Below are 25,925 nucleotides of genomic sequence, written 5' to 3' on the forward strand. Positions count from 1 at the left end.
AAACAACAACAAAAAAATCTAAAGGCAATAACTCTTTGATGGAGAGGAATTAGACTTGTCCTGTATGGCTGTGCTCAAATTTAAACTAGTTTCAAAGGGTCAAAACTATCAATATAAAAGAAAACTTTCTAAGACTGAGAGCCATCTGCAAACAGAAGACCAGTACTTAGATATTGAGAATTCAAACACAGATAATGAGTGTTGGAATGAATGTTCTAGTTCATGTGTTGGATTTGTTGATTGATGGGTTAAAGTAGATTCCCTCACAGTTTATTCTGATGCCAAAAATTGATGATACCTTGCTATGTTTTCTCTAGTGTGTAAGCAGTGCAGATAAGTTTGAAGGCAGGACAAGGAAGGGTGGAGATACAGTAGGTGTGTGCAAGCCAAATCAACTAGTGATTTTCTTACCATACAGAGCTTAGAAAATAATTTTGAAAATGTACTTTGAAAAGCATTTGGTCAGCTGCTTTATTAAAATTCAGGCTGAGTAAAGAGAGTGCATGGGAAGAATTCTTAAAAATGGTATTCATCAGAGTGAACAGGCAACTTACAGAATAGGAGAAAAATTTTGCAATCTCCTCATCTGACAAAAGGCTAATATCCAGAATCTATAAAGAATTCAATCAAATTTACAAGAAAAAAACAAACAACCCCATCAAAAAGTGGGCAAAGGATATGAATAGACATTTCTCAAAAGAAGACATGCATACAGCCAACAGACACATGAAAAAATGCTCATCATCACTGGCCATCAGAGAAATGCAAATCAAAAGCACAATAAGATACCATCTCACACCAGTTAGAATGGCAATCATTAAAAAATCAGGAAACAACAGGTGCTGGAGAGGATGTGGAGAAATAGGAACACTATTACACTGTTGGTGGGACTGTAAACTAGTTCAACCATTGTGGAAAATGGTGTGGCGATTCCTCAAGGATCTAGAACTAGAAATACTATTTGACCCAGCCATTCCATTACTGGGGATATACCCAAAGGATTATAAGTCATGCTGCTATAAAGACACATGCACAAGTATGTTTATTGCGGCACTATTCACAATAGCATAGACTTGGAATCAACCCAAATGTCCATCAGTGACAGACTGGATTAAGAAAATGTGGCACATATACATCATGGAATACTATGTGGCCATAAAAAAGGATGCGTTTGTATCCTTTGTAGGGTCATGGATGCAGCTGGAAACGATCATTCTCAGCAAACTATCACAAGAACAGAAAACCAAATACCGCATGTTCTCACTCATAAGTGGGAATTGAACAATGTGATCACTTGGACACAGGAAGGGGATCATCACACACCAGGTCCTATTGTGGGGAGAAGGGGGGAGGGAGGGATACCATTAGGAGATATACCTAATGTAAATGACGAGTTAATGGGTGCAGCACACCAAGATGGCACATGTATACATATGTAACAAACTTGCACATTGTGCACATGTACCCTAGAACTTAAAGTATAATGAAAAAGAAAAGAAAAGAAAAAGATAGTATTGGTTACTCATTACTACGAAACAAATTATGTGGTTTAAATTAATAAACATTTATTATCTCACAGTTTCTGTGATTAAAAAATTGTGGTTTTAGCTAGGGGTCTCTCATGAGCTTGCGTTTAAGATGTCAGCTGGGCTGCAGTCATCTGAAGGCTTAACAGAGGCTGGGCCACTCACTTCCAGAATGCCTCACTCATGTCACTATTAGAGGCCTCCACTCACTGCTGACTCTGGCAGGAGGCCTCAGTTCTTTGTTCAGTGACTATGACCATAGATGTGATTATCTTTAATATCTTTAGGGCAAGGCAGTCAGCTTTTCCCAGTAAGAGTAACCTAAGAAAGGCAGCAGGGAAGATGCCACAATGCTTTTTATGACTTAATCTCAGAAGTTATGCAAATTATTTTTGCCACATTAGATCTTTGAGAATTGAGTCGCTAAATCCAACCCATTCTCAAAAGGAGGGAATTCCTCACTAATTCTCACAAAAGGTGACAATATTCATATTTATAATTTTTATGAGACTACCATAGTTCAATAGCAGATGTTTAGTCTATAATTCAATTGTCCACTAGTTTTTAATTCATCAGATTTTTTATTACTTTAAAATTGGGGAAATTATATCTTTTTAAAAGACTTAAAAGCTTTAATATTTAAAAATATTTTCTAAATCAAATTCGGATGAAATCTAATAAAAAATACCTATTAGAAGGAGTCAAATGTATAGCTTCATTTATCTTGACTCAAATGATGCTGTCACTCTTATGAAATCTATGGAATGCAAATGTGAAGAATAATTGGATCAATTTACCTGAATTGCTGAGTCCCTGATTCCTGAGTTTCAAATGTAGGAACTCATCCTAGGTAACTAGCATAGCCTGACCATTATTAAAATAATTCCATGCAGAGAAAAGATAGTTTAAATTAGAGGTTCAAGCTAATGCATTACCCTAACAGCTTGTTGGGAGAGCTCAGTTCTGCCTTGTCATGAATCTGAGACTAGAAGTCCTTTAGAGCTCTAATACTGCATTCTGGTTTGGGGAGCAGTGAGAAGAAGACTGTAAACTAAGAGAATTGTGAACTTAATTTCAAACTGGGGAAATTCTTAAATCTAGGTATTGATATAGATCACCAAGGGCTCTTTGTAGATTATAAAAATACCCATGGGACTAGGCAGTTCCAACTATCTACCCTCAATCATGTGGTCATGAGAAATGATGTGGCTCTTAGAAGTGGGTCTCTGCCCTCACCTTTGGATTGCTCAAATCCCACATTCTTAAACAATGGTCTGTGAGGGGTGGATGAAGAAAGAGATATAAGACATTGTTCACCTTATGTCAGTGGACTTTTAAGTAATTAGAAATATAAAAGAGATATGAGCTTATTTGTGATATAAATTGATGAAATATGTGGTTATAGTATTGCATTGTAACACATGATATGTAAACTACTAAGGTAAATGTGTTTTAAGGGGTGGAAGTGTCTTTCAAGTTAGAAATAAAAATGTACACAAAGTGTGAGAAAAACATGTTTGTGTGTGTGTGTGTGTGAATGTAGCTGACATTATTGTGCTAAATGTGTGTTGTCTTTATTTGTATTATAGATGAGGAAGAGATTTAACATCTGTTTTCTTCTTTATGTATACTTAAAGGCCTGCATGATGCCTGTCATAAGGAACTTAAGGAAGGTAGTCAGTTATAATTTAAGGCTCAAGTATAATGAAAAAGGGAGAAATTACATTTAAGAAAATCACTTCAAGTCACTATGGAGCCTGTTCCTAATGACAATATAACTGGCAGAACCTTTGAATTTCTTACTTATTTTTCCAGGTTACTGCAGGAGGTTTACAACAGTAGGAGAATCTGCACCTGAATGAAATTGCTGAATCAGTTGTGCTGTTTTAATAGCAAATCTAGTGAGTTGAATAACTGCCAAAATACTTTAGTTCTCAAGGAGAACCATAAATATTCATCTTAGACTGAGTCTTTGCACACAAACTAAATTGAAGGATTTAGGATTATTACTACATATTTCAGGCCAGAAAAGAAAATAAAAGTAGAAATTTCACCTGAGATGTCAGATAATAGAGACCAAGGGAAATGTTTTCTCTTCAATTATCCTGGTATTTTCTTTCATCTTCTATTTCAGATTCAGGTAAATTCAACAAACATCTTTCTATTATGTAAAGCATTTAAGTAGACACTGTGGAGAATGTGGAGATGAATGACTTTGTCTTTGCTCAGGATAAGATGGGAGCAGTAATGGAGTGGAAATGGCTACCATTCAGTTTGGTGAGAACACACTGTACATCTGTCACTGTATTAGCCATCTTTTATGTATTTTTATCTTCTTAAAACAGATTTTCTTTCTCCTGTAACTATGTATTAGTTAAGTACTGTTTTTGTGGGTATCCAGAAAATAAATCTGATAACTGGAGAACCTATGTAACTGAACTAAGAAACTCACATTTCTGGTAAGTAATTAAGGCAGAATTCAAATTCAAGTCACTCATATTTCAGAACTGACAATAAATAATTAATATTTATTTGTTGAAGTCAATTGGATGTGTATGTATCTTTAAGAGTAAATATTCTTTGGACAGACATTCAATTAGAACTCATCATCCTAGCTTTCCTGATTTATGAAACTTATGAAGAATATAGGCAATATACAATCACTTTATGATAGTGTTGTTTCTACTGTTTACATTTCAGTGATGTACTTTCAGTACAAGTCATGTACAATTTCAGAGTTTTATGTAATTCCCTGGTTACCATTTATATTTTGTCTACATTCTCATTTTACTTACATACCATATGGATGTTGGAACACTGTAACAAATAAAATCAGTCATTTTTGATAAGCAATTTTAGAGAGTTTAAAATGAGACATACGGGCCAAATGACAAACTCTAGAAACTGCCTTTGTGCTATATACAAAAATGTTTTACCCAACAAATGCATACATATGAAGAAGGAGGCCAAAAGGATCTAACCATAGCTTCCCTTGTGCCATTGTGTAACTGTCGCCAGCTGTCACGCCAGAAGTTGTAGATCAATTATTTACAGTTATAAAAGCAAAATGAAAATAATGATCTAAGTTTGAACTCCTTAAGTTTAATCATGATTAGATTTTGTTGTAAAACCAAGGCATTTTAAGGAATCACTTCCAGAAGATAAAAAAGTATAAAAAAGACAGACTTCTGACTTTGATTCACAGTGATCTCACACCAAATGTGGACAATTCACTTCACCATGGTTACCAATGAAATTGTTTATGCAACTCACACATATGGATGTCTCTACTTATAGTCCATGACTCAAGAACATGGATGTTTCTTATAGATACAATCCCTTGAATACTGTCATTATCTTCTTCATGTCCAAAAAAGCACGGAGTACATATTAAGCATATGTTTCTTAATTTGTATTTGTATATATTTATTACATAAAAGAAAATAAGTCACCCACAATGTGACTCCCTACAAAATCAATTGTCCTTTCAATGTAGAATAAGTTTGACAGACACAATGTTTTTATTCTCAAAAACTTTAGTGGAAAACAGATAGCATCGACACAACTATACAAAATATAAGCAAGAAAATGATAGTATTGGACTGGCACAGACTAGAAAACATTAGCATTATGTTTATTCAACACAACACAAAGTAGTATAAATAATGCTTTGGCATGACTGATCTTATATCTACATTTTCTGGTGGCATGGTTAAACTTCCATGTATTTATCAAAGTCCAGCTTTGTGCACAAATGTTTCTCTAGGTACATGGCTGCCCACCTAGAAAATACTGTGTAGTCTAACTTAAAGGTAAGTGTGATTGTGTGACTGAGCTCACCAATAGAATGTGACATGGATGACAAGGGTCTGAGCCTTTCATCCCAGGACACATTTATCCATGTCCTGTTGTTAGAGATGTATTTGAGGCAGTGTCTCAGCTTCTACCATGCAGAAGATTGCAATACTACAGGTGAAATTGGAACAACAAAGAACAGAAACCTGGCTCTCTGACAAAATGCAGCAGAGATTCCATGATGATCTAGGCCTTTCACTTAAGGACTACTACAATAAAGAGGGGAAAATAAACTTTCTTGTAGTTCTTGTACTTTTGGGTCACTACTGCAGCAGTGTCATTCTAATTAAAGCACATGGAAAAGACCCCTCTTTTAGCCCTGGTTTCCTCATTAACAAAATAATTATATTGTACTAGATGGTCTCTAAAGTCTCACCAAAACATAATATTCCATAAAATTGATTATTTTATTTCATAGCCAATTGTTCAAAAGCTGGAAAATAAAGACTGAAAGAGACTCACCTTAGTTAGCAATTATTCTTTTTTATTTGTATTTATTTATTTGTTTTGAGATGGAGTTTCACTCTTGTTGCCCAGGCTGGAGTGCAATGGCGCAATCTCGACTCAACATGACCTCCGCCTCCCAGGTTTAAGTGATTCTCCTGCCTCAGACTCCCTAGTAGCTGGGATTACAGGCATGTGCCTCCATGCTCAGCTAATTTTGTATTTTTCGTAGAGACGAGGTTTCTGCATGTTGGTCAGGCTGGTCTCAAACTCTTGACCTCAGGAGATCTGCCGGCCTCAGCCTCCCAAAGTCATAGGATTACAGGAGTGAGCCACCATGCCTAGCCTTCAGTTAGCAATTATTACATAAATATGATGAAAATAAATTACAAATTTAAAAATATATAAACATTTATATGGTCTTGATAGACTTTAGTTCTTTTATATTCCTTTAACTGGGAAGAAAAAACCTGTGGAGATTCCACAGAGAAATAGGCTTCAGATGTATTATTAATTTCTTTATTAAATTTATTACCACCTTCTCCATAATGCTATAGGAAATTGACATATGGTGTTATACAGAACTGATTGGAGAGAGATAAGACAAAAATAAGAGTGAATATTTTATGCCATAATTCAAGATTAAGAAGTTCTGAGGCTGATAAAAGTGGTATTAGAAATCGAGTGACTTGTGATTTTTAGACCAGCCAACCTGGTAAGTATACAGATGATGACATTTATCTGTAAGTATGTGATGTTGGGCAAATTGTTCAACCTTTCAGTTCCCTCATGGGTAAAATGAAAGTGAAAATAAGGTCTATTTCAGAGTATTGCAGTAAGGTTTAAAACAGGCAATGCCCATAAAGGACTAAAGTGCCTAGTAAGTGTTGAATAAGTGCTAGCTATTTTTGTTATGATAATATTGTTATTATTGGTAGTAGTAGTCTTGTAAGTTATCAAAGATACTGTTTACCCAAACATTGTAAAATGTAAGCACCAAGTTAAATAAGATAAGTCGTCTTCAAGGAGTTTGCAATTGACTTGAAACTAAGACTTGAATATGGAGAATTAATTCATGAGTAACAGATTATATGCTATTGCACAGAAATACAGTAAGTATTCAAAAGAAGGAGAGAACATTGTGAAGTGCAGTGGGCCTTATGGAGAAAATAACATTGAAAGCCTCCAATAAGAGTAATAAAGTCTTGAGGCATCTTATGTGCTGAGTATTATTCTAAAATTTTTATGCACTTGGTTTACCTCATCTTTATAATAATTTTATGACTATGTAACTTTAATCTCTATTTAATAGATAAGTAAACTGAGATATAGAGAGCTCAAATAACTTGTCCAAAATTTGGTAGTACGTGATGAAAGCTGTATGGGAACTGGCAAATTGAAACTGGGGCCAGGTCACTGCAGCATGAAATTATACCAAGTTCTTATAAAGGAGAAATCAATGAATGAAAAGGCTATACCATTCCAACTGGTGAAGCTATAAACAAAATCAAGAAGAGTTTGAGTATGGCTTACATCTTAATCACAGAGGAAGCATCTTATTGGAGCATTGACTGAATAATTATGGTCACTCAGTTATTAAATTCTGTGAATTTATATACATATAATTACATTTTAATATAAAGAAATGTCATTTTTACAGAAATCTTGAAACTATATTTTAATCATTAACCAGTGTTATTTGGTTACATAATTCTACCGATATATGTCTAATCCCTGGCTGATGAAATATTAAGAGAAATATAGTTCTCTCCTTAGAGTTCTGAGCCTTTTGGAATGCATAAAAAATTAGGCCAGGAAAATGATAAGCTTCTACTCTTTAATAGAAATGATGTTAAAATACGTCCCTCTTTTCAGCCACTAGCCCATTGTATTAGTCTGTTCTCATGCAATTTATAAAGAAAAGAGGTTTAATTGACTCACAGTTCTGCATTGCTGGGGAGGCCTCCGGAAATTTAGAATTATTGCAGAAGGGGAGGTAAACACATCCTTCTTCACATGACAGCAGGAAAGAGAAGGGCAGAGAGAATCAGGGGAAAGCCCCTTATAAAACAATCAGATCTCATGTGAAATCACTCACTATCATGAGATTAGCATAGGGGAACTGTCCCTGTGATCCAATCACCTTCCATGAGGACTCTGCCCCAACATGTGGGGATTGCAATTTGGATTACAATTCAAGATGAGATTTTGGATGGAGACACAGTCAAACCATATCACTCATTTTAAAATAAGTTTTCTACATGAATAACTTAAACTAAAAAATGCAAGAATTTTATTTAAAGAAAAATTGATTGGCTCAAAAAATATTACACAAGTCTACTGTGAAGTATTTGCTGGCATAATAAAACCCTTGCAAAAATATGTCTTGCTTTTAACTAAATTTAATTTTATAAATCAAGCCCACTTTCAAAAGAAGGAAAATAGCATGCAGTGTCATTTTTTAGCAATAGTTTTACAGATGAATATTTAAACAGTGAGTCTTGGCATCCATAAGAGGGTTTAAATATCAATTAAAAATAAATAAATAAAAGCTGACCAAACGACAGTGACACTGTGGTAATTCTGCTGACTTTCCATGCAAAAAATATTCTGAGGTCTATTTCCCTATGTCATTTACATGCTACATTAGCAATTTAAAATCATATCTTGTTTAAAAATGTTCTCAAATAATGGTTTTTCTTAGTGGAAAAATATAAATTGGTATTTGATATCCAGATTAAATACATAGTCATTTTAAAAGTATTTCTTGTTATGTTGGTGTGCTATAAGTCTTTTATTTTATAAACATAAATTAAAGTGTTCAGTCATATTTTTAGACTAGAACTTATTTTATATCAACAATCAACTGTTAAATTAAAACAACAAAACAAAATATAGCAGATGTCAAACCTAACAATGCTCTTATTCTTACTGGATTAGTTTTTATAAATATCAAATTGAGACATCAACATTCATCAGTTTCTTATAGTGTAAACAAATTAAATATATCTAGTCCATCTTTATTCTTGCTATTGTGTTTAAATTGTCAGGTAAGTCTTATTACTATCATTCTGCTATTTACAAATAAACCTGTATTTTCAATATAGATGAATTTATTTACTCAAGAATTGTGTTAGGCTCTAGGCCATGGAGCTAAATAAAAAAACTATGATCCCTGCTCACATGAAACTTATAATTTACTGTGAAGAGTTCCTCTAAAAAATAATAATTTTTAAATCAATAATTTAAAAAATGAATTTATCATAATGGTGTATTTTGAATGGCTTTAGCAGAATGTTTCCTGTCAGACAGTTCCAAGTTTTAACAGGAATAATAACTAGAATGCTTTATTTCCTTGTATTTATTTACCTAATTTTTAGATCATAGAATTAGGGTTTTTAATCTTTCTTACTCTGATTTTCTTTTATGCAGAGTACCTGAATATAAAGGTGCCTGGAGAGACACACATGTTTAGAGGGGGCTGTATTTGAGTTCAGCCCAGAATTCTTTGGACGTATTGAGATTCATGAAATGCACATACAAATACTTCATTCTTATAACCTAAAGTAAGAGTTCAGAAAATTTCTTAACACTTACAAAAGACATCAGTCATGTACTTTGCAGCACACAGATATGTTTCTATTCACATTATTCCAAATGTTGGAGAAATGTAGACAAACTAAATGTGAATAAATTTCAATAACTCTATGTTATTCTATTCTAAACCGTATCTGCCTTTCTTTAAAATATTAATATCTATTAAAAACAACTGAAATGTAATCCATATATTTCTAAAAGAATTCCTATTTTCTCTTCCAGATGTACTATTAAAAATAATTTACTTTATTCATGGAAAAAATCGATTGATTTGTTCTGCTCAAAAGGGATGGAATGACTGATGTTTATAATGATGCAAGAAATGTGATGGAGGCTTTAGGGATGGAAAGGGAATATATTTGCCATGGGGCTCCCTTTATTACTTTCTACATTTTGCCAAAACTTCCAAACAGAATTTGGTCTGCTTTCCTTGTTCCAGAGGTATTCCTGTATCACATTTTCCTATTGCCCTGTCTTTCCATTATTATATCTGTTATTCATATAGTTATCCTGAAATTGAATGACCTTGATCATTCTCTAATTAAGCTATGGGAGGTGAGGCTCTAACTCACACTTACAGTTTCAATGACTGTGGAGGCCTCACAATCATTGTAGAAGGTGAGGAGCAAGTCACGTCTATTATGGATGGCAGTAGGGAAAGAGAGACAGTTTCTGCAGGGCAACATCTCTTTATAAAACCATCATATCTCATGAGACTTATTATGAGAACAGCACAGAAAAGACTGGCCCCCATGATTCAATTACCTTCCACCTGATCCCTCCCACAACACATGGGAATTCAAGATGAGATTTGAGTGGGAACACAGCCAAACCATATCATTCTGCCCCTTGTCCCTCCCAAATCTCGTGTCCTCACATTTCAAAACCAATCATGCCTTCCCAATAGTCCCCCAAAGTCTTATCTCATTTCAGCATTAACTCAAAAGCCCACAGTCCAAAGTCTCATTTGAGACAAGGCAAGACTTCTCCACCTATGAGTCTGTAGATTCAAAAGGAAGTTAATTACTTCCTAGGTACAATGAGAGTACAGGCATGGGGTAAATACAGCCATTCTAAAACAGACAAATTGGCAAAAACAAAGGGCTGCAGGCCCTATGGAAGTCTGAAATCCAGCAAGGCAGTCAAATCTTAAAGCTACAAAATGGTCTTCTTTGACTCCAAGTCTCACATCCAGGTCATGCTGATACAAAAGATGGGTTCCCATGATGTTGGGGAGCTCCACCCCTGTGGCTTTGCAAAGTACAGCCTCTCTCCTGGCTGCCTTCATGGGCTGGCATTGAGTGTCTGCAGCTTTTCCAGGCACATGGTGCAAGCTGTCAGTGGATCTACCATTCTGGGTTCTGGAGAAAGGTGACCCTCTTCTCACAGCTCCACTAAGCAGTACCCCAGTACGGACTCTGTGTGGAGGCTCTGACCCCACATTTCCCTTCTGCACTGCCCTAGCAGCGGCTCTCCATGAGGGCCCCACTCCTGCTGCAAACTTCTACCTTTACATCCAGGCATTTCCACACATTTTTCTGAAATCTAGGCAGAGATTCCCAAACCCCAATTCTTGACTTCTGTGCAGACACAGGCTCAACACTATGTGGAAGCTCCCAAGGCTTGGGTCTTACATTCTCTGAAGCTATGGCCTGACCTCTATGTTGGCCCTTTTCAACCTCAGCTGGAGCAGCTGGGAGGCAGGACACCAAGTTAGGCAGCACACAGCACGGTAACCCTGGGACCCAGTCTACAAAACCACTTTTTCCTCCTCAGCCTCTGGGCCTGTGATGGATGGGAGAGGCTGCCTTGAAGACCTGTGACATGCCCTGGAGACATTTTCCCTATTTTCTTGGCGATTAACATTCAACTCCTAGTTACTTGTGCAAATTTCTGCAGCTGGCTTGAATTTCTCCTCAGAAAATGGGATTTTCTTTTCTATTGCAGTGTCAAGCAGCAAATTTTTGGCACTTTTATGCTCTGCTTCCTTTATAAATTCAATGCCTTTACCAGCATCCAAGTCACCACTTGCATGCTTTGCTGTTTAGAAATTTCTTCCACTAGATACTCTAAATCATCTCTCTCAAGTTCAAAGTTCCACAAATCCCCTAGAGCAGGGGCAAATTCCCCTAGAGCAGAGGCAAAATTCCCCTAGAGCAGGGACAAAAAAGCCTCCAGTCTCTTTGCTGAAACATAACAAGAGTCACCTTTACTCCAGTTCCCAACAAATTCCTCATCTCCATCTGAGACAATCTCAGCCTGGATTTCATTGACCATTTCATTATCAGCATTTTAGTTAACACCATTCAACAAGTCTCGAAGGACTTCCAAACTTTCCCACATGTTCCTGTTTTCTTCTGAGTCCTCCAAACTGTTGCAACCTCTGCCTGTTACCCAGTTCCAAAGTCCCTTCCAGATTTTCAGGTATCTTTTCAGCAGTGCCCCACTCTACTGATACCAATTTAATGTATTAGTCTGTTCTCACGCTGCTGATAAAAACATACCTGAGACAGGGCAATTTACCAAAGAAAGAGGTTTAATGGACTTACAGTTCCACATGGCTAGGGAGGCCTCATGATCATGGTGGAAAGCAAGGAGGAGGAAGTCACATCTTACATGGATGGCAGCAGGCAAAGAGTGAGAGCTTCTGCAGGGAACACCTCTTTATAAAACCATCAGATCTCGTGAGACTTATTCACTATCACGAGAACAACATGGGAAAGACTAGTCCCCAGGACTCAATTACTTCCCACATGGTCCCTCCCACAACACGTGGGAATTCAAGATGAGATTTTTGTGGGGACACGGCCAAATCATATGACTCAATTAACATATGTCATGTGGAGAACACTTTATTTATTTCAAACACTGCTAACATTCTCCTGCTGTAAGTTGATTCATAGAAGAGCAACATATGTATTCTTTTTAAAATTCATTTAAAGACTGAGTGATGCTTTAATTTTTATTCAATTAACAATTTTTTTAGCACTCAAGTTTGAAGATGTAAATAGAATATATATTGGATTATTTATGACTTGGAACTATTACAATTTACTAAAACAAGAACAAGTGTAAGGAGTATTCACCTGCTATCTACTTATCTTTTACTTTTTAAATACAAAATGCTGTAATTTTTTAACCTACCCCTTTACCCCCACCCCCAAAAAAACCCCAAACTATAGTATCTACTTCTAAAGACTGCTTTTCTATAAATAAACAGTGAGCTTTTTTTGTTATTTGGTCTTTCTAGACTTGGGGAAGTTACATAGATTTTTAAAGAACTTAGTAAACTTTCCTTCTTAGACAGATCATTAAAATTTTGAAGTTATTAGAATGAGTAAAAGTGTTTTATATGTAAGTTAAAATGCTAAATTGTAAATACCCTAATATATAAAGTATTAGAAATCAAGAGGTGATTCAATGAAAATAAAATAAAATAAACACCAAACGTGTGCAGATGCTCCTTGACTTATAACATGGTTACATCCAGACAAACGGATTATAAGTCAAAAAATACTGTAAATTGAAAAGGCATTTGATGCCTGGATGGACCCATTGTAAAGTTGACAAATTGTAATTTGAACCATCATAAGTAAGCGACTGTCTGCATTTAATAAGATAGATGAAAATAGAGAAATTGAAAAATCTAATTTTAGTGGCATTGGATTTCTCAGCTGTGAAACAATCATGATGGAGAGTCATCCATATCAAAGGGTTTATTGTTTATAACCATGAAAATAATTTAAATGTACTTCAGTGTTAGTAGTATATGTTTCAGTAAATCATAATATTTCCAAGTTATAAAGAATCCAATATAAATTATATTTACAACTTCAAATTTAAGTGCTACAAAATTTGTTAATTGATTAAAAATAAGTGCATCACTGAGTCTTTAGAGGAACCTTGAAAATAATACATATGAAAAGCAAATAATTTTTTGTTTAAGTTTAGAATTATTATTACTAAATTGTTTTTCTTGGTAAGAATTCTTTTCTGTAAATGGATCTTAATGGTCTTATGTTATACAACTCCAGGGGGCAATATTCAAGTGCCATTAATGTAAAGCACGATGTGAATGACAACCTCCGGGTTGAGCATCATGGAGGCCCCGCTGTCTATACTCTATACCTGGTCCTCCTCTGGTTATTGTGAGACTAATAAACACAGAATCTGTCATGTCACATCATTATTCATATTAAAATGACAACCATCACAAACTGCATAATTTCCAGGGCCCACCGCAAAATGGGAATGTGGATTCCTTGTTCAACAAAACAAGAAAAAACGTTTAAAAATTTTATTTTACAATCTCTATTTTCCTGCCATGGGGTTTTTCACTTTTCTATTTAATGTTACACTCCTTCAGTCACAGAAATAAAAAAGAAACAATTATAGAAGGAGTCCAATACCTCACAGGTTCATGAGTTCCTGCCCTGAAACTTGTTGAGCCAACCCTAATCCTCTCTGTCATTGGGCCCAGAACCCAGGGGAACTTTTCTGAGCATCATTTCCTGCACTACTGCACTGTTTGTAAACCCCTGAAGCAGGTTCTGGTGACTATATAATTTATCATATAAATTAAGGTTTTATAATTAAGGGGCATCTTTAATAACCTCAATGGAAAAAGAAGCATAAACCAGCCTGATGTAGGACAAATGGAAAAATGAGTAAAAATGTTTTATATATAAGTTAAAATGCTAAATTTTAAATACCCTAAAATATAAAACATTATAAATCAATAGGTGATTTAATTAAAATAAAATAGACACTAAACATGTGCAGATGCTCCTTGATTGATAACGTGGTTACATCCAAACAAACTGATTGCAAGTCAAAAAAATACTGTAAATTGAAAAGCATTTAATGTCTGGATAAACCCATTGTAAATTTGACAAATTGTGATTTGAACCATTGTAAATTTTCTGTGGGATAGTCACCCTACAGAAAGTAAAACTCAAGTTGGCCTTGGAGTTCACCCATCACAGGGGATGACCAGAAGACCAGTCACTGGGGCAACCATCACAGAGGAGGGCCAGTCGCTGAAATGAAATGAAATAAAAATAGTAAATTTTATAGGAACCCATGAGTGAAAGTCCAGAGATGAGGTTGGCTTAAATATTAGTTTAATCCAGTGATTCTTGTTCTATTTCTATATGATTATGTTTGCTCCTCTTCAGATCCTTTCATCCTAAGGCAGGTATTATGATAGTTACAATAGTTCCAGGTCTCATAGCCAGTTAAAACAATGTCCAGGAGAAGAGTAAAGTTCTCAGTCACCCAACTCCAGCCACTTTCAGAACAAAAACAGCCCCTGAAGATGCCTTGTTAAACCTCTGTTGGAGTTTCACTGACCTGAATTGAATCACATGCCCATTTGTGAACAAATTACTGTCAAAAAATTCTAAGTAAACTTTGCGCCTATTAGAACCATCCCTGGAGATGGGAGTGGGCTCCAGTGAAAAGTGTAAATCTTGAGAAAAATCAGGTTTTTATTTAAAAATTTCTACTGGGAAATGGAAATAGTGAATAGTGTACGTAAAGAATTGTCATTAAATAATGCTGATAAGGTATGTTTATTGATTTTTCCTGGGTAGATAGAGGAGTTATAATGGTATGATTCTTGGTCATACCTGCAGTGGCATTTATGTAGGCACAGCCGAGCCAGACAGACACAGTTTTCAGACAGTTTTATTTTATTCTACTTTTTTTTCCCTTCTTGAACTGTTATTTATTATTTATTTATTGTATTAGTCTGTTTTTACCACTGCTGATAAAGACATACCAGAGATTGGGAAGAAAAGGAGGTTTAATTGGAGTTACAATTCTGCTTGGCTAAGGAGGCCTCAGAATCATGCTGAGAGGTGAAAGGTACTTCTTACATGGTGGCAGCAAAAGAAAAATGAGGACGAAGCAAAAGCAGAAACCCCTGATAAGTCCATCAGATCTCGTGAGACTTAATTCACTATCACGAGAGTAGCATGGGAAAGACCGACCCCGTGATTCAATTACCTTCCCCTGGGTCCCTCCCATAACATGTGGAAATTCTGAGAGATACAATTCAAGTGGAGATTTTAGTGAAAACAGTGCCAACCCATATCATTCTGCCCTGGCCCCTCCAAATCTCATGTCCTCATGTTTAAAAACCAATCATGCCTTCCCTACAGTCTCCCCAAGTCTTAACTCATTTCAGCATTAGCCCAAATGTTCATAGTCCAAAGTCTCATCTGAGGCAAGGCAAGTCTCTTCTGCCTATGAACCTGTAAAACCAAAAGCAAGCTACTTACTTCCTAGAGACACTGGAGGTACAGGTATTGGGTAAGTATAGCCATTCCAAATTGGAGAAATTGGCCAAAACAAAGGGATTACAGGGCCTATGCAAGTCTGAAATTCAGCGAGGCAGTCAAATTTTAAAGCTCCAAAATAATCTCCTTTGACTACAGGTCTCAAATCCAGGTCACACCAATGTAAGAGGTGGGTTCTCATGGTCTTGGGCAGCTCCGCCCCTGTGGCTTTACAGGGTACAGCCTCTCTCTCCCAGCTTCTGTCATGGGCTGGCATTGAGTATCTGCAGCTTTTCCAGGTGTGCAGTGCAAGCTGTTGGTGGATCTACCATTCTGGGGTCTGGAGGAAAGTGGCCCTCTTCTCACAGATCCACTAGGCAGTACTCCAGTAAGGACTGTGTGGATGCTCTGACTCCATATTTCCCTTCTGCACTGTCCTAGCAGAGGTTCTCCATAAGGGCTCTGCCTCTGCAGCAAACTTGTCTGGGCATCCAGGCATTTCCATACATCTGAAATCTAGACGGAGGTTCCCAAACCTGAATTCTTGACTTCTGTGCACCCAGAGGCTCAGCTTCACATGGAAGCTGCCAAGGCTTGGGGCTTCCACCATCTGAAGTCACAGCCCAAACTGTACATTGGCCCCTTTCAGCCATGGCTGGAGGGACTGGGACATAAAGCTTGGTCCCTAGACTGCCCACAGAACACGGACTCTGGACCTGGCCCATGAAACCACTTTTCCCCCTGGATCTCTAGGCCCGTGATGGGAGGGGTTGCTGTGAAGACCTCTGACATGCCCTGGAGACATTTCCTCATGATTTTGGGGATTAATATTTGGTTTCTTGCTGCTTATGCAAATTTCTGCAGCCAGCTTGAATTCCTCCCTAGAAAATAGGTTTCTCTTTTCTATCACATATTCAGGTTTCAAATTTTCCAAATTTTTATGCTATGCTTCTCTTATAAAACTGAATGCCTTCAACAGCACGCAAGTCACATCTTGAATGCTTTGCTGCTTAGAAATTTCTTCCATCAGATACCCTAAATCATCTCCCTCAAGTTCAAAGTCTCACAAACCTCCAGGGCAGGGGCAAAATGCTGCCAATCTCTTTGCTAAAACATAACAATAGTCACCTTTGCTCCAGTTCCCAGCAAGTTCCTCATCTCTATGTGAGAATACCTCAGCCTGGACCTTATTGTCCATATTGTTGTCAACATTTGGGGCAAAGTCAGCCAACAAGCCTCTAGGAAGTTCCAAACTTTCCCACATTTTCCTGTGTTCTTCTGAGCCCTCCAAACTGTCCCAACTTCTGCCTGTTAACCAGTTCCAAGGTCGCTTCCACATTTTTGGGTATCTTTTCAGCAGTGCCCTACTCTAGTGGTAGCAATTTACTATATTAGTCTGTTTTCACACTGCTGATAAAGACATACCTGAGACTGGGAAGAAAGAGATTTAATTGGACTTCCAGTTCCACTTGGCAGAGGAGGCCTCAGAAGCACAGCAGGAGGCAAAAAGTACTTCTTACATGCAGTGGCAAGAGAAAAATGAAGAAGAAACAAAAGCAGAAACCCCTGATAAACCCGTCAGATGTTGTGAGACTTAGTTCACTATCACAAGAATAGCATGGGAAAGACCGACCACCATGATTCAATTACCTTCCCCTGAGTCCCTCCCACAACATGTGGGAATTCTGGGAGATACAATTCAAGTTGAGATTTGGGTGGAGACACAGCCAAACTATATCATTTCCTTATTTATTTTTATTTATAATTGATACATAATAATTATACATAATTATACATATTAATAATTGTACATCTTATAGGGTACAATATAGGTTTCAATGCATGTATACATAGTACAATGATCAAGTCACAGTAATTACTTATTCATCACTTTAAACTTATTATTTCTCACATGATCTCACTCATATATGGAATCTAAAAAAGTTTTGTTCATGGAAGTAGAGAGTAGAATAGTGGTTACCAGAGGCTGGGAGGGTAGAGGGCAGAGAGGTACGTGGGGAGGTTGTTCAATGGATAGAAAGTTACAGTTAGACAGGAAGAATAAGTTTTGGTGATTTATTACACAGTAGGGTGATGACAGCAAATTACACTGTAGTGTATATTTCAACATAGCTAAAAGAGAATATTTTGAATGCTGTCACCACAAAAAATGATAAAAATTTAATCTTAACATGTTTTTCAGGGTCCCTTATAATTTTTTCTTCCCTTAATATGTCTCACTATGTAACCAACAAACAAATGAATTAACCATAAAGAAATATTTGAATGGTCCAAATGTATGGTGCTCTATTATTTTTTTTTTTCATCCCAAGTTTCTAGCACTTACTGAACTTTGAAGGCATACACATGAAATTAATAAAGGATAAGAGCATTAGCGCTGAAAGGTATCATATTTTGGTAAAAGTTCAGTAAGATAAAACATTTCATACTTACATATATCTAAAAAATAGTTAAAACACATGAAGAAAAATGATAAAAGTACAAGAAAATTTTCATAAATTTATAATCATAGTGATTATCAAATTTTCCAAAATCTACAGATTCAATGTAATTCAAATACAATTCCAAATACTTTTTTCTTCTAAAATACAGATGGGAAAACAAAAGGCCAAGAATATCCAAAACATGATTGAAAAAGAGCAAGATAAAGTGACTTGCCTACCAGATATTAAGATTTAAACTTACTTTTTTGAGATAGAGTCTTCCCCTCTTGCCCAGACTACAGTGCAGTGGCCTCACTGCAGCTTGAACTTTCCAGGCTCAAGTGATCCTCTCACCTCAGCCTCCTGAGTAGCTGGGGGTATGGGCATGTACCACTATGCCCAGCTAAAAGATTTACTCTTATTAGAGTAAGAAAATGATAAAAAATAAATTGACCAATGTAATCTCTTAAAGCCCTGATATTTGACAGAAGATGGTATTGAAAATTCATGAAGACAGCATGGACCTTTTTCTTATGCAATGTTGGGATAATTCATTGTCCATATGGGGGAAATAAATATAGTCTAGTGTTTATTTTATTTCTTATGCAAAAATTTATTCCAGATAGAGAAAGGACATCAAGACAAAACTTTGAAATACTTCAAATAATATCTTCATAAGTTTAGAATTGAAAAGTTTCCCTAAACAATTTACTAAGGAACCTATCATAAAATTTTGACAAATTTGTCTACTTAAAAATGAAGGATTTTTGTTTACTAAGATGTCATAAAAATGGGGATATATTTTCAACAAAGTATTATTATTCAGAATGCATAAAAGGCTTTCAAATTAACATAAAGAAGACAAAAAAATCAATAGAAAAAGGAAGGTAAGACATGAACACATATTTTACCAAAATAAGAAAATATGAATGGTAAGTAAACATTAAAAGGATGTTCAACCTCACTTGTTATAAGAAAATGAAAATTAGATTTTATTATTTCATCCAGTAGATCGACTGATATTTATAGTCTGGTAACACCAACTGTTGGAGAAGATGTGATCAACTCTTGTTTACTGTTGATTGGTGTGAAAATTCTTTTAACTACATGTAAAAGATATTTAATGTTAATAAAATTTTAACATTTTATAAATCAGAATGTATGGAGAGTCTATGATAAATAGTTCCTACGTGTGACATATAAGATATTCATCTCAGTGTAACATAAGTTCCATGAAAACTGGGAAACTTTTTGTCTGTTTTCTTTTTCTATTAAAACAGTGCCTGGCACCTGGAAGATGTTTAATTGATATATGCTAAATGAAATAATGAGGAAAATCACCAAAACATTTCTTCTCCGAAGAATAGGTAAAATATAGTATATTCATATAATAAAATTAATATCAAATTAAAAATTAATAAACTGTGGCTAAATAGTATGTTCAAAAAATAACATGATATGTTACTTTTGTGGAATTTGAAAGCAAAAAGAAATAACTTATATTTTAGGGAGATAAACATATATGATAAACCTGTTAAGACTTCAAAAAAATGATAAACAAGGGGGAGGGGAGGGAGGGCAAAGGCTTGAGGAGGAACATATGTAAATTAAAGAGTACTGAAATGTTCTTTATTAAGTTAATAACGCTAGGTACTAAGTTACTAAGTTAATAATGTTAGCTAAGTTAAGGGGGTGTTCAAAGGAATTATTATACATTTTAATTTATATATACTAGATGTTTCCTGTATGTATTAATTACATAATTAAAATAATAAAAAACACAACTCTAGAAAACAAATTAATAAACCCCTTTTTAAAAATGTATAGATAATTCTGCACTTGTGACATTCAGACAAAACCTATAAAATCTTTTTGCAATTACATAGTTAGCCAATATAATCTGGCACAGGGACAAAGTTTTCCACTACCTACCTTGGTACAGTTTCAAAAAGTACATACCTTCCAATTTGCTGGATTAATGGTTAGAACTTTGTAAGATTTATTATTTTTAACTAGATTTTAAAACTTTAAATAAGAGTTCAGAGCCTACCAATTTGGAATTGGCAACAAGTGCGGGTGAACCAGGTCAACATGTATCATTGCACTATTTAACAAGGATTGGTACTTTAAGCAATTCATTATACTAAGGTTTGAAGTTTAAAAAAGATTTTTACTTTTCAGTTGTTTAAACTTTTCATGGATATAAAAACATACTGTTTAAACTATAAATAATTACTCTTCTAATCACATAGAAGGCTTGTCTATTTATTTCAGCAGGATCTGAGGACTTCGTTCAACAAGACATGATATTTTTCTCCAGAAATTTAAATATATAAAACTTAACTGTTTACAAAATACTAGTGAGCCTTATTTTCCAATAATTCCAGTCACTTTCTTTACTTGTGGCTTAAAAATGGGAGCTTTTTATATAAAATCCCCTTTTTAAATGATTAGGAATTTCCAATACTTGAAAGACAATACCAAATACTCCTTAATTCTAAATTCTATAACCCAGTCTGATTAGGATTCAATATGGTTTGTATTGACCTAATCCAAAAATAACCATAGAAAGGACAATTGGAAATGTTCCAGATGAATAAGAATGATAGTAAAAGGAGGGTAATTAGGCTAATATGTTTAATGTTCTGAGAAGAAAACACATGGAAAAGAGTTTCTCCTATTCCCAAGAACATAAGTCGTCTCAATGTTAAAGAATTACTGAAAGAAATGTTGAATAATCTATCTCCGTGAAAAACATATTATTTAAATATAGTGTGTTAAAGCACTTAAAGGACAGAATATTTAAAAAGCATATTTAGAGTATATTGATTACAGCCATAAATTTATATACTTCTTGTGTAAATTCATTACTATAATCCATTAAAAATTACCATTTTAGATGGTATTGCTCTATATAGCATGCTAGCAAACTGTAGTAAAGCTGATTTATTCAAGGGAATTATTCATTTAATTTCACCACTTAGTATTTATGTTCAGTTTCCATTCATTTATTCATTTCATCTTTATTCATTTATACATTTATCAAATATTCATTTAAATGATTTTCATTATAACTACCAAAACTAGAAGGTGAGATTTGCAGTAAATTTATTTTTTAATAGTTTTATTCTTACAAAATCCTCTGAGCAGATAAAGGCTGCTTGACTCATCATACTCACATCTCTTTAAATTTTTATAAATTTTGCCTATTCATTTTCTTTCTTTATTTGGCAGTTTTTTTGCAATTTCACAGAATTGCTTCACATTACCCTTAGTAGTTTATTTAATATATAACACATTAAATATTTACTTATCCAATGAGTATGTTATATGTTATAGTATAGATTTCAGATAGTAGTCATTGAGGAATCTTTACTATTCAACAGCCAAGCAAACTTTTTTCACACTAGACAATATAATAATTTGCTAGTTTTCCTTTGTTCCCTATTCATGTTTCATTAACATTGTCCATTGTCATCTGAGATTTTTTTTCTGCCTTATAATTTCTTTTTGTTGTTGTTTATCCAGTAAAACCAATCTTGCTATTTACAAAAACATAAACTAATTAAAATGTACACTGCTAATGAAGCCGTTATTATTATTATTTGTTTGTTTAATGATGATTGTGTATAGGGTCTTGCTAGTCCAATGGAGCTTAAAATATTGCTTTCCTTTGAGATTTAGTTTGGCCATATGGCTTCCCTTTTCTGCAAATGAGCATTTTCCCACATGTATCAACACAGAGAGAGAGGGATAAAGCCAGAGGCACAGAGAATGGGGCAATTTTTCCTATTTTGAATTTGATTATTGGGTTTTTTAAGGGTAGTCACTTAACAGAGAATTTTTATTTCTTGCAGTTGTTGATTTTTCCTCCCACCCTTATCATTCATGTGCTCTCACTTTCTGTGTTTATTTCTGCCCATACCTTTTACTCTATTTCAGCTCTTTTGTGTGTTATTGATTTTGGTTTCTTGCCTAATTTTGGTTTTTTACTCTTCTTCTGAAAATCTGAAGTTAGAGTCCCTTGCTCAGAACAGTTCTGGTACAATAGATTAATGATCAGGAGGTCTGATTCTAGTCAAGGATAATTCTTTCTCCCAACTCTTCTTGCGATAGTTTCAGAGAACAATCTAATAAAATCTGCTCAACATTTTTGTATGTAATTTCCTCCCAATTTAAATTGCTACTATTGAGTGAGAGTAAAGGAATTAGGCAACATCCCTTATACTAGTCTGTATTTCTGACACCGGAAGGTAGGAACACCAGTACATCCTGTTTAATTATTTAGATATTAGTCTTCTTGTCTGTACTGTTAAGTATTAGGCTTCCTGTTAAAGGGTGGGAGATAAAAGGTAGCAAGATCCAAGGTAGGAAGTCATTGTCATGTTCTTCCCTTTGAGTTACAAATTTTATTTAAGGTCAGCATGGATGCATAGATAAGCTCAATAATGCCAGTACAGATACATAGAAATAGGAAAATTGTGGAGAAAAATGAGTGCTAATATAGTAGCCAGGTAGTAAAGAGTTGAACAAAAATTCCATTTGCCATAAATTGATCTACAGAAGATCTGGAAGAACATTGCTGAGGGGTATACAAACAATTCCAAAGGTTTTTATAGAATTTAGAGAAAAATGGATGGAATAGATTCCTCCTTATATGTAACTTGATGATTATACTAAGTCACAAGTGTGCTTGGGTAAAAGAGCATTCTGGAGCTGTGTTGCCTAATGTTTGTTTAAATTCCTTTTCTTGAAACTGTGATTAAGTTCAATTTTTCTACAGGAAATATTTTCTACAGAAATATTTTGAGGGTATGTATGGTACTTATCATTTTTGAATTTTAAATGAAATTTTTATAACAGGACATAATTTATATAAATCATAATAGTTATGTAAACAATGAACACTAGCCTCTTAGTTCAAATATCTTCAATGTCAGCAGTCAAAACATAGAGAAAAATTCTTGTGTTATTCCATTTTGTATATTTATAAAGAAATACTGGAGGCTGGGTAATTTACAGGGAAAAGAGGTTTAATTGTCTCACGGTTCTGTAGGTTATACAGGAAGCATGGTGTCAACATCTGCTCGGTGCTGGTGAGGACCTCAGGAAGCTTACAATCATGGTGGAAGACAAAGGAGGAAGCCCACATATTACATGGTGAGAGAAAGAATAAGAGAGAGGCGGGGAGTTGGAACACTTTTATACAATAGAGGTCTTACATTAACTATCAGAGAAATAATTCACTCATCACCAAGGAGATAGCACTAAGACATTCATAAGAGATCCACCTCCGTGATCAAAATACCTCCCACCAGGCTCCACTCCAACATTGGGGATTACAAATCAACATAATATATGAAAGAGACAAACATCCAAACCATGTCAATTCTCAAGAAAGCCATTTACCCTAGGTGTTATGTACTAATGAGAACTTTAGGTAGCAACAAAAAGCTTGGAGAAATTTAAGTCAACATCTTAAGAGATTGTGTTTTAATGCTTTAGTTTTGTCCACAAGAGAATCAAACATTATATATAAATGCTGTCATACATAAACACATATTCCTCATGTTTTATTCTTGCCTTAGTTACAGTCTCTTAGATAAGTACTTGTTACCCATCTATTGTGGGTTATCTGTCTAACGCATTCTTTATTACTTTAAAAAACTATTTTTTTATTATTTGTCAGTTACAATATCAATGACTCTGTATGTCACAGAGCCTATCTCCAGATTTATGAGTGGCCTGACCATATAACCTCTACCTCAACAACTTAATCTGAAGAAATGGCATTCTTTTAAAATATTTATTTGTCTTTAAGCCTGTTGTTTCTTTCCTTAAAACTTTCTACCCTCCCTTGCCTAGTAAACTCCTCGTTCTCTGCACCAGCTCATTTGTCACCACTTTCATGAAGTTTTCCTATATAGTTAGTTCCTAAAGTTTGTTGCTCCTTTTCATTGCTTCACTATAGTTTTGTTCACATCTTTAATACTGTTATTTTATACAGCACAGAAGGAGTGTATCATAGTGGTTAAGATCACGGCTACCAGAATCAGACTATCTGAGGTCAACTCATGACTCAGAAATTCCCAGAACATGACCTTTGGCAAGTTATATGAGCTGTCTGGCCTTCATTCATTCAAAGAGAGGTAATACTAGTAAGTTAAAAGGGGTTGGATATTTCCTGCTTCAGTTGTGACATGTAAAGAGCTTAGAAGTCACACTCCTGTCCTCACAGCAAGAAAGGTGAACAAACTGAAACTCAATTACTTTTTGTGGCCCCAACAGAGAACTGAAGTTTCAGGGCAAAACAGAAATTAGAGAGACTGGATCATCCAGAGTCAGAGATGAGAGCTATCTACTTGAAGCAAAAGACTCTGAAGCTATGAACTGGTAGAAACATTTATGAGGTACTTTGGATGAATTGTGAGAGGCTGAGTATAGACTAGTATGAGAGTGAGAGTGAGAAATGCCTGGGGTCAGCAGTCATAGGGGGCCTCATATTTTGGGGGGCTTTACCTGTGGGAGCCCTGTTGACTTCTCACAGTGAAGATCAGAGACACTCCCTCATGACTCTGACAGTGACAGGGGAAAAATAAATTATGAAATATGCCTAGACTTCTGTACAAAAATAGACTCTGCTCCAGGAGTGAAGACTTGGTGGACTTATCCCATTGGAGGGAGTGTATTCCTCCCACTCCTGCCTCCTCTAGCTTCATGGTGGAAGTCAGTAAAGTTTTAGGGAAATGGATTGGGACACAGCAAACAGAAAAAGGAGCAGGAGACAGGGGGAAAAAAACAAAAGACAAAAAAGCTACATCACTGGAGTACTTTTGAATGTCACAGTTCTAAGATATAGGTCTGTTAAAACAGTGGGATGTAATAAGAAGACTACAGAACGCTCTCCATTCCCTACACCTTATCATTACACTAACAGAACTTCAATATAGTAACAGTTGAAAGAGCTACAAGACACAGACTGTTTAAGACAATAGTGTTTAGGTAAATCCAAAGTCAAGAGGTAAGACAAAAACAAGGCACTAGAGAAATTTGAAGCCTCTAGCACCTATAGCTACAGGACACATTGCAGTCCAAACCATATTAGCATAAATCCTCATAATAAAGGCCTATTTAGCTCATTTTCTATTATCCAATATAACATGTTCTTGGCTTTGAACAAAAAGTTATAAGATACATCAAATGCAAGTATTACACAATCTGAAGCGATAAAGCAATCATCAGAACCAGATTCAGGTATGACACAGATGTTGGAATTATCAGACAGAGATTTTGAAATGATTGTGATTAATACATTAAATTCTCTAATGAAAAATACAGCATTTAAGAGCAGATAGTTAATTTAAGCAGAGGTAGAAAGTTTAAGAAAGAATCAAAAAGAGATGCTAGAAGTCAGAATCACTGTAACAAAAATAAAGGATGCCTTTGATGGATTTGTTAGTAGACTTGACATAGCTGAGGAAAAAATCAGTGAGCTTGAAGATAGGTCAATAGAAACTTCTCCTCAAAAAAGTTCAGAAAGTAAAAGAAATGTAAAATGCAGAATAGAATATGCCCAAACTGTAGAACAATATCAAAATATACTTGTTGGAATACCAGAAGGCAAAGAAAGGGAGAATGGAGCAGACAAATATTTGAAATAATAATGCCTGAGAACTTTTCAAAATTAATGACGCTAAACTACAGGTTTGGAAATTTCAGAGAACAGCTTTCAGAATAAATACCAAAGGAGAAAGAGACAAACCATATCTAGAAATATT

Source organism: Macaca fascicularis, chromosome 2, assembly GCF_037993035.2.
Source record: "Macaca fascicularis isolate 582-1 chromosome 2, T2T-MFA8v1.1".
In the NCBI taxonomy this organism is placed as follows: Eukaryota; Metazoa; Chordata; class Mammalia; order Primates; family Cercopithecidae; genus Macaca; species Macaca fascicularis.